Genomic DNA, 18,465 nt, shown 5'->3' with positions numbered 1-18,465 from the left:
TTTCTCTTAAATTTGTTGCACTAGTGCACTAAACCTCTAGGGAACTTACATTCATATAAATATTATTCATTCTTAATTGTCCCAAAATAATGGTCCAAAATCCCTCAATTAAGCGCGCACGTGAAAACATGTATTTTCAATTTAGGCGCAATAAAATGAAACCTTCGACAAATTCTTATAACGATCGTACCACTAACTATCACTTGAGTACTTAAATCTAAATTTACCTATTTTAGGACCATTGTATATGTCTCAAATTTTTGAGCTTATTGTACTCCCAATTGGCTATAGTTTTTCAGACACGTTTTCACTTTACACTAATCAAGTTTTTAAGAAAATAATTCTTGAAATGAGACGTTTTTCTTTTCTTTTTTTAAAAATATAACGAAACTATAAAACCATGTACTTAGGTCTAATAAGGCTAGAAATTATCATTCGTGGCAAAAATTCAAATAAATAATTAATTAAGCCAAAATTAGGAATTTTAATAATAATAAATTTTCGAGTCCTCACATCCTCTCCCCCTTAAGAAATTTCGTCCTCGAAATTTACCTTGATTGACGAACAGGTGTGGATACTTTTCTCGAATTACCTCTTCGACCTCCCAAGTTGCTTCCTCCAACCCATAGTTCTTCCAGAGGACCTTTACTAATGGTATCTGTTTATTTCTCAATTCCTTTACCTTCCTATCCAGAAGTTTAACCGGTTTCTCTTCATAAGTTAAGGTCTCATCAATCTCAATATTTTCCGGTTGTAAGACGTGAGAAGGGTTCGGATGATACTTCTTAAGTATAGATACATGAAACACATTATGGATTCGAGATAAACTCGCCGGTAATTCCAACTTATAGGCTACACTCCCCATACGTTGGATAATCTTGTAAGGTCCTACAAACCTTGGCTGTAACTTTTTTCCTTTTCCAGACATCAACCTTGCTTTCAAAGGTGTAATCTTGATAAATACCAAATCCCCAACAATAAATTCCAAATCCTTTCTTCGATTATCGGCATAACTCTTTTGGCGGCTCTGGGCAGCCTGAATTCTCTGGCGTACCAACTTTACCTTTTCATTAGCTTCCTCAATCCAAGATACTGTGATCGGATTTAGGGTTTTCCGTTTACCTATTTCGTCCCAACAAATTGGAGACCTACATTTTTTACCATAAAGTGCCTCATACGGGGCCATCTGAATAGAAGAGTGGAAACTATTGTTGTAGGCAAATTCCACTAAAGTCAAAAACTTACTCCAATTTTCTCCAAAGTCCAGAACACAAGTCCTTAACATGTTCTCAAGTGCTTGAATTGTTCTCTCTGACTGTCCATTAGTCTGGGGATGATAAGTGGTACTAAAGTTCAACTTAGTTCCCAATACCTCTTGCATCTTTTGCCAGAACCTTGAAACAAATCTCGGATCCCTATCGGACACGATACTCACAGGTATTCCATGCAACCTAATGATCTCATCCAAATATAACCTGGCCAACTTCTCCAACGGGTACTTCATGTTAATCGGCAGAAAATGGGCCGACTTGGTCAATCTATCCACTATTACCCAAATCGCATCATGGCCTCTCTGTATCCTTGGTAATCCCGATACAAAATCCATAGTGATATTCTCCCATTTCCACTCAGGTATTTCTAGAGGTTGTAAAAGTCCTGATGGTTTCTGATGTTCGACTTTAACCTGTTGACAAATTAAACATGTTCGGACAAAATGGGCAATTTCCTTCTTCATGTTTTCCCACCAATACAGACTCTTTAAGTTTTGATATATTTTATTCCCTCCTGAATGTACCATAAACTTTGATCGGTGTGCCTTTTCTAAGATTTCCTTTCTAAGTCCTTCATCGTTTGGCACAACTATCCGATTCCGAAACCTCAATATTCCATCTGACCCCAAGTTAAAATCTGTCTTGTCTTCCATTTTACCCCGTTTCTGCCCATTTTTGCACTTCCGTGTCCTTTTCTTGAAATTTCTTAATGCGTTCTAATAAAGTGGAAGTTACTACAATATTCTCCAAAATTACCTTCCTTGGTTCCAATCGAGGATTCCAGTAACTCACTTCTTCCAATAATTGAAACTTCTTAATCATCAATCCAGCCATTTGTACTTGACGACTTAAGGCATCGGCAACTACATTAGCTTTCCCTAGATAGTACTTGATAGTACAATCATAGTCTTCCAAAAATTCCATCCATCTACGTTGCCTCAAATTCAGCTCCTTTTGAGAAAACAAGTACTTAAGACTTTTGTGGTCCGTAAAAATTTCAAATGTTACTCCATACAAATAATGTCTCCATTTCTTCAAAACAAAGACCACGGCCGCTAACTCCAAATCATGAGTCGGGTAATTCCCTTAATGCGGTTTTAATTTCCTAGAGGCATATGCTATCACTTTATCATTTTGCATTAAAACACATCACAAACCTTCCTTAGAGGCGTCCGTGTAAAGCACAAAACTATTCTTTCCGTTTGGCAAAGCTAACACAGGTGCCCTTGTTAACGTTCTTTTCAATTCCTGAAAACTTTCCTCACACTTAGGACTCCATATAAACCTCCCATTTTTCTTGGTCAATTCAGTCATGGGTCCAGCGATTTTCGAAAAATTCTGAATGAATCTCCGGTAATACCCTGCTAAACCAATAAAACTCCGAACCTCGGAAGGGTTTTCCGCTCGTTTCCATTTTGAAACGGTTTCAACTTTAGCTGGATCCACTTTAATCCCATTCTTAGAAATTATGTGTCCCAAGAAAGTCACTTCTTTTAACCAAAATTCGCACTTGTTGAACTTAGCATACAATTGATGCTCCCTTAAAGTCTGCAAAACAACCCTCCAGTGATTCTCATGTTGTTTCACATTCTTGGAATATACCAAAATATCATCAATAAAGACCACCACAAATTGATCCAGATAAGGTTTAAAGACCCTATGCATTAAATCCATAAAAGCAGCAGGAGCATTTGTTAATCCAAATGGCATCACGGCAAATTCAAAATGCCCATATCTCGAGTTAAAAGCAGTTTTGGGTATGTCCTTCTCCAAAATCCTCAACTGATAGTAACCCTGTCTCAAATCCAACTTAGAAAATATTACAGTTCCTTGCAATTGGTTAAATAATTCATCAACGTGGGGCAAAGGGTACTTATTCTTAATTGTAACATCATTCAAGCCTCTATAGTCTATACACAGCCTCAAACTTCTATCCTTTTTCTTAACAAATAAAACTGGGGCTCCCCACGGCGAATCACTTTTCCGTACAAAATCCCGTTCTAACAAATCTTGTAATTACAATTTCAACTCCTTCAATTCGGCTGGGGCCATTCGATATGGCGTCCTAGAAATAGGGACTACTCCCGGATTTACATCAATCTTAAAGGCTATTTTCCGTTCCGGGGTAGAGATTCCAATTCTTCAGGAAAAACATCAAGAAAGTCTTTCACTATAGATGTCCTCCAAATTCACCTTATCACTAGGGGTGTTAATAAGAAAAGCCAAATATCCTTGAGCTCCTTTACTTAGAAATTTTCTAGTCCGAATTCCTGAAATAAGTGCAGACGAAGCTAATTTACCCTTTACATCCAATTTCAGGGTTGTTTCTCCTGGAATACGCAACTCCACAACGTTCGTCCTACAGTTTAGCTGAGCATTATAACGGGCTAACCAATCCATCCCTAAGATTACATCATATCCCTTAATCATCAATCCCATCAAATCAGCCGAAAATTTTCGTTCCCCAATCCAGACTTCACAATCTTGATACACCAAGTTAGCAATTAAACTTTGATCCTCAGTAGGCGTTTTAACCTCTAGATCATATGGTAACTTAATTGGTTTCAAGTCTATCCCACTCATGAAATTAGGGTTTACAGAAGAATGTGTAGCACCTGGATCAATTAAAACCCTAGCTAAACGGTGAAAGATTGGAATCGTACCTTCTACCACCTCAGTTACCTCAGGAACTTGTTGATAATCCAGTGCATAAACCCTGACCGGTACTTTCGGTCGACTCCCTCCGACACTGGTTTGCTTAGAGGCTGACTTTTCTGGTCTTTGAGCATTTCCCCCTGTCTTTGGTGATTTTGGATAATTGGCGACTTGATGTTCAGTACTACCACAAAATAAATATTTCCCCGACTTTCTCTAGCAATCGTTCTCAGAATGGTTGGATTTACCGCAGTATCCACATGTAACTTGAGGAGTCACAGCCGATCCAGTAGGAGGTGCTCCCCTAACTTGAGTTGTTCCACTACGACCCCCTCTAGTTAGAGCTCCCCTAGAAGCTCCAACAGACTTCACTCCTCCAACTCCTCTTCCTATCTTGGAAGGTTGTGCACTCTTACTTGCTTGACCAGAGGTATGGCTAGGAAAGTTTCTTTTTCTACTATGGAAGTCTCTCACTTGCATCCTTGCATTTTCTACCCTCTGAGCTTTCTCTAGTGCCTCCGTGAATGTAGAGATTTGGGCTGCAGCCAAATCCTCTTGTACCTCCACATTAAGTTCCTGAATAAACCATCTAATTCTCTTTCGTTCATTGACCACTAGCTCAGGGGCATACTTGGAAAGCTTAGTTAATTTTCCTTCATACTCCGCTACACTAAGAGTTCCCTGTTTCAGCTTGATAAATTCATCCTCCCTCTTCTCTTGGATTAAGGGCGAAAGAAACTTTTCATTAAGTTCCCTTGTAAAATTCTCTCAAGTCCAAGGGGTTTGAGTTCTCTCCCATTTTCCTTTTATCAGATCCCACCAAGCACGGGCTACTCCCTCAAATTGAAAAGTTGCGAAATTCACTCGCCTATCCTCAGTGTAGTCTAAAGCAGCGAAAATGTTGATCATCCTTTCCAACCAATTCTCCGCCACCTCAGGATCAGGTTCGCCAAGAAACTTAGGCGGGTTGAATTTCAAGAACGTCTCTAAGGCTCTATCCTCTTCTTTTCCCTGACCCCCAGGTTGGTTGAATGGTCCAGGGTCTTGTCTATCAGCCAAATGCTCTAGGATATCAGTCATCCTATTAATGGCAGTAGCCACTTGATTACCCTCAATATTTTCCTGACCTTGGATCGGTGCAGTTGCCGATCCCTGGTCACTCCTTTGAGGTTGGGTCTGCCTAGTCCTTCGCCCACGACCTCGACCACGGCCTCGATCACGGTCTCGACCACCTCTTAGTCCTTCCATAACCTAGGCGTGCCTAGTGCAAGAATAAATAAATTATGCGATGCAAAGTAAAGAGTAGGAACAAATCAAGAAAATATTGGAATTAACAATAATTTACATTCATTAACATATCAAGTTCATACAATTAGCAAGTCATGGGGTAGTTACAAAAATATAGCACACAGGTACCACAAGAGTACTTTTAGTCACAGAAGACTAAAGTAAAGCAGTGCTTCCAAAAATAGGCCACACAGTCATGCAAAATACAATGGTTTCAACACTTAGCATCACCCCTGCTAAAACTAGCTATACTAGTCAAAAGAGTCAGAGAGTGGTCAAACTGCCTAGAACTAATCCATAGTAGGACTATCGGGAGGAAACTCCTCCTCAGGATCCTCCTCCTCAGGACTAGGAGCTACCTCCATCGCATCCTCCACTAGCCTAGTGGCATCAGCTACGATATCGGAAGCTCTACTACGGACCTCCTCCCTCAACCTAGTAAGTTGAGTCCTATTACTCTGAAACTCATCACGGACCACAGCAGATGTGGCCACCTCACCCTCGATCACCTCCTCGAACTCTGCAATCCGCTCACCCTGAGCGCTAACCATCTGTCTGAGCTTATCCATCTCTGCCTGAAGATCCCTATTAAGATCCACTAGCTGATGACGTTCGTCGTCCAGAGCAAGCACAAGGTAGTTCGGGTAAGCAAAGGTAACCCTACAAGCACATCGGGGGTATCGAGTAGCAGGCGAATAGCGTACACGAGCTCCCCCACCTAAAGCTTGGTAGTAGATAGGCCTAGGAGGCGCTACATGACCATTCGCATGGCCATTCCCGTTAGTTGCCGGAACTCCATTTCCGTTTTTCATCCCTGCAAAATAATAGCACCTTTCGGGTTAGAAATTTAAATCGTTATCTAGTTCGGATGTCGTTTATGCATGCCTACCCCAAGCTCTAGTATGCCCCAAATACCTATTTAGGTATAACTAAATTATCCGGTTTCAAGTTTTAAGGATAGAGTATCCAATATGCCTCCCATATAGATTTCTAACCTAGCGCTAACCTAGCGCTCTGATACCAACTGTGACGCCCCCACTTCTCCCTAAGGCGAATCAAAGGGTATCCGCGGGACGCCTGCCTAACTCTCGCCAGGACTCAAGCAATTCCATTTAAACTTATTGCCAGACCACACCATACGAATCAATAACTTAGATACATTAAATGCGGAAGCGTTCAAGTTTAATAAAAGTCATCCATTAACCAACCCGCACATCGGGTGTTCAACAACCATCATAAATTCCAAATATACATCATACTCCAAAAGTTACATTCGAATTTCAAAAATACAACCCAAAAGTCAAGACATAGCTAAAAGTAATAAAAACCCTAAACAAAAACGTATCAGGAAGGTTTCTTCGATACCTTGCCAAGTTCAATCCTGTTAAGGAAAACAAATCTACAGGGTGAGCAAAAATGCTCGTGAGGTCAAGAACACACATACAAGCACATTGCTCAAATAACAATCTCAATTTACAAGTCAAGCAATCATATTTTAGTAATTAGCAATTTACTGGAAATATAACCAGAAACAATTCAAGAATACTGGAGCCCTCAGGAGCTATATTCCACTTGCACATTCAATAACCTCCACGAATTGACACTCCGTCAATCGGGTAGGTTTAGTCCGTTGAACTCCACTTAACCTGTCCCCTTTCACCTTACATACCCCTGTATCGGGCCCGCCTGTCATTTGTTTGTGGCGATACTACTCGAGTATGCCAAGCAAGACTTCTCACTAGGTCAAGCTTATATATCTCATGGCTCGCCAAGGTTCCCGACCAAGTCCATGCCGGCTCGAGTCCAAGGTCGGTCAATGAGATTTGGGCGTCCCCATGTGCACTTGTGTGTCGAGGAGATTCACTCCAACGACGTAGGCAACTATAGCATACCATTACATTTCATTCATTCATTCAATACATTTCAATCATTCATTCAATGCATTTCAACAATTAATATTTCATTTCTACTGAGAACGAGTGTGGTAAAGTACACACTCGACTCCACTTTCAAGATTTTCAATCATTAATAACAATTAAACATGTAACAAGTTTATATACACCTGACACTCACCAAGTATTAGGTGTAAGTAAGGTCAAGGAAAGTTCAAGCGTCCACCGTGGGATCCTCTTGAAGGTTCTCGTGTGCGCCTGAGCAAATAATAGTGAATTATCATCCATATCTCAAATATCGAGGAATAATTCGTTCACTAGTATTAATTTAGAGGATTCCGTGAAAATGAACCTCAATTACTCGTAAATCGAGATTCGAGAGAGGTTTGATAACATTCAAAAGTATTTAAGTCTTTATCTAGGAAATCGGGGATGAAATGTTTAGATAATATCAAAAGAATAAAGAGTTCTTGAAAAACTCTATTTCCTTGAAAGTTGAAAATTTTCAATTTTGTTATGAATTTTTGAAAAATCGTAACTCACTCGGCATAAGTCAAGAATTGGAAACCTTTATACCGTTGGAAACCTCTTAGAAAGTACTACAAGTCCCTAGAAGATACTTTTCCATGAATCGAAGTGGAAAGTGCTCAAAAATGAGTTTAAAGTTGCTGTTCCAAATCACCCAGGATTGAGCCGGGGTTGGTTTTTCGGTAACTTTGAAAATTCGGCAGAATTCACTCGTTGCAAATGAGCCCTTGAAATTTATAGCTCAATTAGAGGTGCAAGTAAGGTTTATGGTAGAACAAGCGGATCGAGAATTGGAGTTTCGAGCACCAAGATATGGTAGCTCAAAGTTGGGAAAAATTCAAGACTGTTACAAAATTTCCAGATTTGGTTTCGACTTTGGACCTTTTGTTAAGTGTCGAAACAGACTTGGATTGATATCAAATTTTGCAGTATAGTACTCCTATATGAAGGGTATCTCTCTATCAAATTTCGTGGAAAAATACCTTCGAAAAGGTAGTGAACCAATCAACCAAAGTTTTAAATTACTAAGGCCAAACTGCCTTTAGCTCTCTTTCTCTCCGTTTCCAAACATTCGGCTAAGAAAAACCTACAAGCATGGTTCTTTTGTGCAAGAAAAGTCTAAGGAGTATACATGGTACATTTGGTAGGTGTTTAGCACCAAAAAATTCATTTAGTAAGGCCACAACAAGTTTCACATCTAATCTGTCCAAATCTAAGGTTTTCAAAAACAAGGCAGTCACCGTATTTTGATCATAACTCACTCAATTTAACTTGGATTTGGGCATCATTGATACTTTTAGAAAATAAATTCATAGGGCTAAAATTTCACAAAAGAAATCGTTTTAAGTTTCAGCATGCAACTGGCTCGAAATTAAGCCTAGAGTTGCAGCATCATCAAATCATTTCGGAAGAACGGAGAAACAGGGCAGCTGAATTCAGAAGAGTGGTGCGGTTCACACACATGGAACTAGAACGTTCATTATATACCGTTGGAAAGATGTGTATGTCTAGTTTCAAATGCTGCTAACGACACTTGATTTCGACGTCGGAGTACAGAGTTATGGACGAAATACGAACACTGGTTTGGTTATGATAGCACCCGTTTCCAGATTACCAGCTTTGGGAAATAAATTCTTTTGATCAACCAAAACTCAACATTTTTCAATGAAAATTTGTACACAACTTCTACAACATGTAAACAACACAATCAAGCCATTAAATCCTCAAATTTCTGCATTAAAGTGGCCGAACAGAGCAGGGGCAAAATGGTCAGATTTGGCCTTTGCGCCTAACGTGAGTTTCGATCAATTTTCCATCAACAAACCACTGATTTAAACACTAATTCCACATTATAAACATCATCAAGAACAAAATCAGTAGCAACCCAAGAGTGTGAATTCATAGAGCCCACTTTTCCAATTTTCTAACATCCACAACAACCCATAAGAAATCCAGAGCTAAAAGATATACTAGAACTTCCAAAAATCAAAGTTAGAAGGCTGGATTAAGACTTACTCTTAGTTGATGTCTAAGTCAGAGATGCGGTCCTTCCTTGCTCCTAAGTGAGCCGTGAAAATCCTCCCTTTTAGCTAGATGTGAACTCCAAGGCTTAGGCTAAGTGGTGCTAAATTTTGAGAAGATTTGGTAGTGATTTGAATGGTTTTTGTAGAGGAAATGTTGAAGAGCTTTCGGTTGTCTCTTGGCTGTCTGCTATCCGTCCACGGCAGCTAGAATAAATGACATGTTGGTCTGATTCCTTTGCGTACAAATGAAGCTTGCCGTCTAATATTTTAAGTACGTAAAAATCAATTGCAACTAGTGCGCCTACGCGCGCGTTTTGTATTCGATTTCTCTTAAGTTTGTTGCACTAGTGCACTAAACCTCTTGGGCACTTACATTCATATAAATATTATTCATTCTTAATTGTCCCAAAATAATGGTCCAAAGTCCCTCAATTAAGCGCGCACGTGAAAACATGTATTTCCAATTTAGGCGCAATAAAATGAAACCTTCGACAAATTCTTATAACGATCGTACCACTCACTATCACTTGAGTACTTAAACCTAAATTTACCTATTTTAGGACCATTGTATATGTCTCAAATTTTTGAACTTATTGTACTCCCAATTGGCTATAGTTTTTCAGACACGTTTTCACTTTACACTAATCAAGTTTTTAAGAAAATAATTCTTGAAATTAGACGTTTTTCTTTTTTTTAAAAATATAACGAAACTATAAAACCATGTACTTAGGTCTAATAAGGCTAGAAATTATCATTCGTGGCAAAAATCCAAATAAATAATTAATTAAGCTAAAATTAGGAATTTTAATAATAATAAATTTTCGAGTCCTTGCAATTAAACCTATATGAATTAAACCTATTATTGCAATTTGAATTAAACCTATATGAATATATCGGTATCCTTTGCTTAAATATTTTTGAATTGTACTATGATTTAATAATGGAATAGATTGATATTCTTCTTGAATAGATATTGTTTCTTCATGTGTTTTAACTGATAGAGCTGTTTTGAAATCTAGAGGACCTATTCTATAGATATGTTCTAATTTTTCTTCTGAAATAGTCCAATCTGAATTATTTATAGGCATATGATATTCATGACTTTGTACTATATTAGCTTGCTTTGAATTAGATCCTATTTTTAATTGTCTAAGAAATGCAGCCATGTTCAATATTTATTTAAAAGTTTACCTAATCAGGAACAACTGAGCACTATGCCGGGAACATCCTACCTTGGACTTACCAACGATCTAACAAGGCATCAAAGTCTTACCAATGATTTCAGTAAAATTTTAATTAAATATGCAAACATAAATGCATAAATTAGCAAATTTAAAATAGAAAATAATTCAAATAAAGTAATAATAATTCAAAGTCTAAATCGGTAGGTGGCTCTGATACCACTTCTACCCAGGCTAGTATAAAATTGGACTTACTGAAAATTTAGAGTTGCCTTTGATAACGGAAGCTGATGTTTGTTGAATCCTTGTACTTCTTATTAGAATAGTTGGAGAAAGATACAAAAGTAGTTGAATGCAAAGAGTGGTTGAATAGAGAGATTGGGAGATTTTTCTAAGGAGTTTACACTAGAATGTTTCACCAATGATTTGTCTTTTGATTTGGGATCTATTTGTAGAATCGTCTCGTCTTGCATTTCATCTTCATTTCAGTTTCATTTGCTTTCTTTTGAAATATGGCCGACATCTTTCTTCAAAAGTCATTTGGGTCTTGTCCGCATGGTCCCCCGAAAGGATCAAAAGTAGATTCGGATGATCCAGCTGACTCTTCAATTTTGTCGGTTTCTTCGTTCTTATCCTGCTTTTGCAAATAATCCAAATATTCTTTGAGTATCTCCGAATTCTGCATCATCTTTTTTATCAAAAAGTCGTTTGTAATTGCCTCGGATGCCATATTGACAACTTTTTCTTTGTCTTTTCTTTTTGGAGTGGTTGAAGTGGTTGTCATTTGTGTAGTTGTTGGAGTGGTTGAAGTGGTTGGCTGACTTGTCCACTTGAGTTTGTCTCCGGTGGTTAGAAATCTTTTCACATTTGCTTGATCTCCAAATTCTTGATTGAATCCTGTCCACCATTTAATTTTGAATTCTCTAACTAGTGACATTGGAAGTGATTTTTCTAACTCTTGATAAATTTTGAAACTCCAGCAAAAAATCCATGGTACTTTGAACTCCATATGAAATAATATTGGCCTTATATACTCTTCCCCCTTTGCTTTTTTGAGATATGTCTGAAATCCCATGGCCACATTTGGAGGTAGAATTTCTTTTTGGGGGCCGAACCATTGCCACCAATGATTAAACCAAATTAGAAATTCCCTGTTACAACTTTCTTTGAATGTGAAGAACCATGAATGGTTGAATGGTCTGTATAAAAAAGCACGATACCATGCCATTTGGTAATCTTGATATGTAAATCCATCTGGAATGAATCTTATTGAGAATAATTTTTTGGAATAAAGAGAAGTCCATTCATTAGGTGAACAAACTTTCTTTATTATACACTTTGAATGGCTAATTATATTTGGATTTTTTCTGTCTGGAATGGGGAATATTTCTACAGATTGAGTATCTGTAAGAATTAATTCATAATAATCCAAATTTTTTGAAGGATCATCAGGTTGCCAATAACACTTTTGAGGAAAGATTCTTTGAGTAAGCTGATTGAGTGTAGAATATAATGGTATTTCTTGGAATCTGGTTAAAGTAATATGCTGATGGAATGGTTTAGTAAAGTAGGTATTTTCAATAAATTTTTCTGGGGTTTTTGGCTTTTGTTGAATTGGTCTTATTTGGGATGAAGTTGGGGTGCAAATAGCTTGACTGTAAGTTAAGGCTGGAAAATCTTATAATAATTGAAATCTATGCAGTAGTTATGCTTAATAGAAAATTATTAAACCATTTTTACAGTACATAATTTCTCCTAAAATTTGTAACATTTACCATGACCTCTAACCTTGACATCGTTATTTAATTTACCTTCTAAATTTAATTTAATTTTCTTATATTAATTGTTATACTAATTTTATCATTTTTGTTATTATATTATTTCTCATTTTGTTTAGGCTTTTACTCTTATTATTTCTTGTGTCTCAGATGTAAATTTATTAAAACTTTATCATCTTATTAGATTCATAGGTGTTAATTTATAAAAATTTTGATACATAAACAAGTAATATTCTATATATAACTAGGAAGATTTGTTGTTATTATTATACAAACTTTCAAACTTTTCAAAAATTGAAAATAATTAAAAACTTATAGTATGACAAAATTTTATTACATATTTTACGAGATTATGTGAAAAGTCAAACTTTTTCCATAGTATTTTAAAATATGTAAATAAATTTTTTCAAATGATAACTATAATCTTGTATTATGCAGGTATATTATGAGTACTTACTAACTAAGGTACTAAAAATTAATCATTAATAAAACATCTTATCATTATTTCAAATAAATTCCCTAACACTAGTTTGAAATGTGTTTTAAAGTAAAATAGTACATGTGTCTCATAAATCAATAAGTTTTGATTATTAATCAATTTTACCATATTATCAGTAAGAATTACTATTTATGTATTAAAACTTACTATTACTTGAATTAAACTTACACTATAAAAAGTAAGTTTGGGATATAAAGTAGTAATTTATTTATTTAAAAAGTAAGTTTAATATTTATTTCAATTTACATTTTGAAGTATAAAAGTTACTAATTTATTACTGTTAACTTACTATTTTAGATGGAAAACTTACATTCTTATTTTTAAGTGTTATCCTATTTAGGTGGATAGGCCTATCAAATAATCAAATGGCCGCTAAAAGTAAATAAAAAATAAAACGAAAATGGTCATATAAGTGTTATCCTATTTATGTTTCAAAAAGTAAATCGAAATAAAAATGAAAGTTACTTTTTTAAAAATTAAATTACTACTCTACATTCGAAACTTAGTTTTGTGGGGAGTAAGTTTAGTTCAAGTAATAGTAAGTTTTTATAGATTAATAGTAAATCTTGTTGAAAGAATAGTAAATTTGGTTAATCATCAAAACTTACTAGTTTGTAGCATAAATTTACTATATTACTTAAAGAAACTTATATGAAACAAGTATTAGGAAGTTTATTTAAACTAGTGCTAAGATTTTTTTATTAATGGTTGAAACTTAATATTATAGTTAGTAGTTGTTGGTAACATAAATGTATAATAATGATTGTATGTTTCATTCATAAATGTTTTGCGTTTTAAGCATTTTAATAAATGTATGTATCATTTATAAATGTTATGTGTTTTAATAAATTTATTTTCTAGGTCACAAGTATAAAAGGTAAAGTGATCGTATCTAATGTAGCATAATCTTTTAAAATTATAGTAAATTTACCCATATATTAAGTTTCGTGAGTTTCAAATATATTTCGTATCATTCACAATATGGATTTACATGCACATTTTTTATGAAACTTACTTTTAATTGGCAAATAGTATGTAAATTATTATAAAATATCATTTTATAATAATCATAATTTTTATAGGTGAATGGTATTTTAGCTGCTAAAATTGTCAATTTATAAATGATCAAATCTTACTACTTTATGATGATTGGTTTACATGCAGCAATGATTGTGGTGTATACGTTATTAACTTCATGAAGTCATCTGAAGTGGAACAAATGAGTTCAATCATGGTATAGTTTTATAATTTAATATGAGTTTTTTGTGGTGAATAATTATGAATGTCAATAAACTGTTATCTTTACTTGCACGGTTAACTCGCTAATTCTAGTTGACTTTGTCATGAAATTTCAGTTTCACTCCGAGACTGAACGTTTTAACATTGCAATGGAATTGGTCCCTACACCCTAAGAATGCATGGGGATTTCTTCTAGAAGATCATTTGCAGAGAAGATGAACAATGAAAGTATTCATAGTTGAAAAAAAAAATTCTAATTTATCTTTGCTATTTCTAGCTGAATAACAAGTACCTAGTAAGGCAGAAGAACGTTTCAAGTCTTGTTGCCACTTTATTTTATGGGCCCTTAATTTTGACGTGTACACAAACTTGCCATGGACTGCAGTCAAAGCACTACTGCTTGGTTCTAAGCTCAAACTGCTCCTTTTAGCTCAAAATGCTCAAAACCCTGTAGCGCTCGAGTGCATATGACAAACACTAATTTGCTGCGACACTAATGGGACATACCTGTGATAAAGGGAACAGTGATCCATCCACCTTTTTTTTGGTGGGATTGGAAAGTTGACCTGCTTGGTTCTTCTGTGTCCATGGATGCAGGAATTAATTGTTAATATGAGGCAGGTGCCTAGCTAAAAGTTTGTCCCATTATTCCTAATTGGCAGATTATCATTAAATAGAAAGGCGGATTGTCGTTTACGAGTAAAAACTTCTAATGCTCGCAGAAATAAATAAGAGTACGTGCTCCTACAACAGAATGGATGTTACACCGCCATTAATATGGTAAGGGCATCCTCCTGAACTTAAATCACAATTAGAAACGAACCATATGCTTGGTTTCAAACTCAAAAACTCATTTCGAAAGCTCGAGAGTTTCGAAATTCCTGCTTCATGGATACAAGCAAATCACATAAACGCACAGGTACTTGGTTAACACAGCAAAAAACTCCACGGGAAAGTTCATGTCGTGCTTATTTCTTAGAAGGAAATTGCAGACTATTAGTATAGCATAGCAGTCACAACACTTCCACAACACATCTTCAAGTTTTCCGAGATCTATCCAGTTTAAAGCCTAAAAAACCGTGTGCTGAGTATTGTATAACATGAGTATTTGAGTTGCTTTTCGCGTTCTGCTCATCAAGTAAGCCAGTCCAATTTGAAGTAAACAACAAAATCTACATGCACAAGACATTTGATATGAAATTGGTAGTTCAAAATAGGAGAAAACGGCTCATTTTGAGCATCAGAATGAATCTACTCACCTATTTATTTAATACTTGGAATAAACAAAGGTCCATCTAATTCAAATTGGCCAACAAGTCACTAGAAAATAGGATTTCACCTCCTTACATTGAAATGCAATGCTGGATTTAAAGTTTCCATGCAACGTGTTCTTCCACCTATGGCCTTAAATATCGGAATTCCAGCCTAATTATAATGAACCGCACTTGCAGCAACTAGATTAATCTGAAAGAAGCAACAGCCGGCAGAGAATCAGAGCATATCATCATAAGGAAAATCAATCATTTGATGCTTACATCGGCTTATGTCTCTATTGCGTGTCCAGGTTCATGCATGTAGTTTGAATGTTTAACCACTAACAAAAATAGCAACCTGAGATTTAATATCATTTACTAACTTTTAATAATTGATACTTACGTATCAAATTAAGCTGGCAGGACACTAGATATAGCTATCTAAGCATGACAAGATTACATGGCCAAGAACTGAATTTAGAGCACAAAGACTTTGGCTTCAGAAATCTAAAGCAATCAAAAGGCTAGTAACTTGATTTGAGAATTTGATCACCAGCATCAAGGGCTCTGATATCACTATCAAAAGCTTCAGTTTGGATTGAAATTTGTGGTTTACAAACCCAAGAGCACTTGGATGCTAACAATATCTGAAATTTGATCACCAAACTTTTTTCCAAGCAAGCTGAAATTATTCACATTAAAACAAGTAAACACCAGAAATTGCAAACTAAGGAGATTATGTTCAGATTTACAATCAAAACGCATTAAACTACCTTCGAAGAAACTTAAATCATCCTAAAAGCTTTGAGCAAAGACGTGCAAAAACATTTGTACTCTCTCAAGAATAAAATTCCTTAATGGTCTTGGCTGAAATCTGGTTCATTCACTACAAAACCATCACAAGATTTGTATTAAAAAAAGGCCACAACAACACATAATCATAGCAAATAAATAACATAAAACTTAGTCGTGAAGAAGGAAAAATGTACCTGAATACTTTTCGTCTCCTAACAAGCTAGTGTTTTGTACATGACTTTGGATTAATGAAGGATTGCATGCCCACATTAATGCCTATACAAATGCAAATAGAGCACCATTATATTTCATGCCTTCACACAAAAATAAATAAAAGCAAGCTATACATTACCTGACCAGGAGGAATGATCTGAAACCAATTACTATCCATTAATTCCTTATTGCATCCATGCTGTGAATATGATTGCAATAGGCCATCGGATGATCCTATCAGATTCAAATTTACATTCTCAACATAATTGGGTGCCCCAACATGATCATAATTGTGAGTTTCATATGCATCTGTGCACACCTTAGTATATTTTCGTCTATCATGTCCAAATGACCTGCGGGAAAAAAATTGCCAAGCACAATCCATAAACAAAAAGATTGAATTTATAAAGGCGTATATGAAGTGTACATATATAACTAACATTTTTGGCCTTCTAACATAAAGCCAATGAGTGGATGAAATTTAGCATTGCTCATTCATATCTGGTTTTGCAAAGCTATTCTAACCGTAGAATAAGTCAATTTCAAGAGTAGGTGATTACTTGCAATTTTTGCATCGTCTTCGCTTTCGCTTGTGAGTGGACTGTTTTGCCTTTTGTCCCTTTGTAGCAATAACAATTGGACCAAGAGAAAGTATGGACCAAAGTGGAAACCTTTGCCTGGGAATTCAATCGTATCGTTGGAATTGAGAACTAAATAAGAAGAAGACAGATGACTTTAAAGAGATAGGTGATACCCGAAAGTGTTTCAGGAACCCAAAACCGTTTTCAGCAACCCAAAATCATTTTCAGAAACCGGTGATTTTTTCACTTAAATATGTACATTTTTTACTTTTAGTATTAGTAAGTTTAGTTTAAACATAAGTAAATTTTGTCAAATAATAAGTAAATTAAATTACTCAAAGTGTAAATTTCTATTTCTGACTAAAACTTATCTTTCAGGCATATACTTACTAGTTTTAATTAAAAACTTACTTATCTTCTCGACTTGGCAACCCGTTTCTTTTCTAGGTGATTAGAACTCCATTCTCTCTATATTACAAACCATCATCAAACTAATTGAAAACCTCAATTCTCATATAAACCATTCATCTGAATTTTGTTCCAATCAACCCATTCAACAGATTTATGTTCCAGTCTAATCGTTATGATATAGCAATGGCATTAACAAACTATTTTGACTCTCCCGGTAAGGGTTTACGTATTAGTAATTTTTTAGGAGGAAGATGAGTTATTCATATGTCCAAAATATCGAAACAACCAGCATAATCTAATCCTTAGTTCAATGAAAGTCACAAATTTGCGGGTAGGTAGATTAGATTATGTTGAATGCCTTTGGCTCTTTACAATGAAATTCAAAATTTTTTCTCATGACAGAGCAAAGATGGTGATATAATTGATTGTCTATATCTATCAACAACCAGCATTTGACAATCCTTTGCTCAAAGACCACTGGATTCTGCAGGTTTGCCCCATGCAACACCACTCAAAAGAAAAATAAACAAAAAAAAAAGCAAAAATATGAAGTATTGATGGTCGGAAGGAAGCTATATGTCTTTCTTTTGCAGATGAGACCAAGTTATCAACCAGAACTGGGATTTACTGAGAATAAATTTTCCAACATTAAGTCCACTAACAATGAGCTTGAACAGAAACCAATCAGTCAGTTGTTGCAATTGGCCAACACAGTTTTCAGGAACCACTGTTTTGCCAAAAAAAAAAAAAAATAGCACTTACTATTTAGAAAAAAAAAATCTACTTAGGATTTTCTAAAATAAATCTATGTGAATGTCACTCTGAAAGTTCTATCTGCATTATCCGTACTAAAGATTTAACTGCTGGAAATAAGCCAACACCTTTGTCGATGAGAAACATGTTTAATGTTTGAGGGCCAATTTGAAACAATGTTCTTGTTCTTCCGCTCGTTTTCTCTTTTTTCTATTTTTCCCTAAACTTTTCTGTCTCATGTGGGCTTTTTTAGTCTGTAGCTGCAGTAGTTCGAGAAGAAAAGTAATATGTATGGGAGCCCCGAGTTGACAGAAACCCAATGAATTTAGCTCATCTCAGCTTTGGATTACAGGAGGCTCTTGCGATTCAGATTTAAACATCATTGAAGCAGGGTGGCATGTAAGTTTTCAACGAAGTATAGTTGTTCACATGATCACAACTCTTTCAAGTAGTGCAAACTTATAACGATAGGCACTCAATGAACATCCGTTAGTGAACTTAATTTACACCAAAACTATCGTATGAATACGTACGTTCATATTTATTTGGACTCTTTTATTTCAACATTGTCCATGTTTAATTTTAATTTATTTTTTAAAGAAACTA

At 35.6% G+C, this 18,465-nt stretch overlaps 2 long non-coding RNA genes across 2 annotated transcripts; one reads left to right on the top strand and one right to left on the bottom strand.

The window, feature by feature from the left end:
- Positions 1-13,444: 13,444 nt before the first annotated feature.
- LOC113689852 (uncharacterized) lies at positions 13,445-14,270 on the top strand. The gene is made up of 2 exons (XR_003448249.2): positions 13,445-13,848; positions 13,970-14,270. It is a non-coding gene; the product is annotated as an uncharacterized lncRNA (long non-coding RNA).
- A 1,440-nt stretch (positions 14,271-15,710) lies between these two features.
- LOC113688974 (uncharacterized) lies at positions 15,711-16,368 on the bottom strand. The gene is made up of 3 exons (XR_003448155.2): positions 16,254-16,368; positions 15,880-15,992; positions 15,711-15,788 (listed from the first exon to the last, which is right to left on the bottom strand). It is a non-coding gene; the product is annotated as an uncharacterized lncRNA (long non-coding RNA).
- Between the last annotated feature and the right edge of the window lie 2,097 nt (positions 16,369-18,465).

The sequence above is a fragment of the Coffea arabica genome, chromosome 5c, assembly GCF_036785885.1.
Source record: "Coffea arabica cultivar ET-39 chromosome 5c, Coffea Arabica ET-39 HiFi, whole genome shotgun sequence".
NCBI lineage: Eukaryota > Viridiplantae > Streptophyta > Magnoliopsida > Gentianales > Rubiaceae > Coffea > Coffea arabica.
Note: the sequence above shows the minus strand (reverse complement) of the source record. Positions and strands in the feature narration are given on the sequence as shown.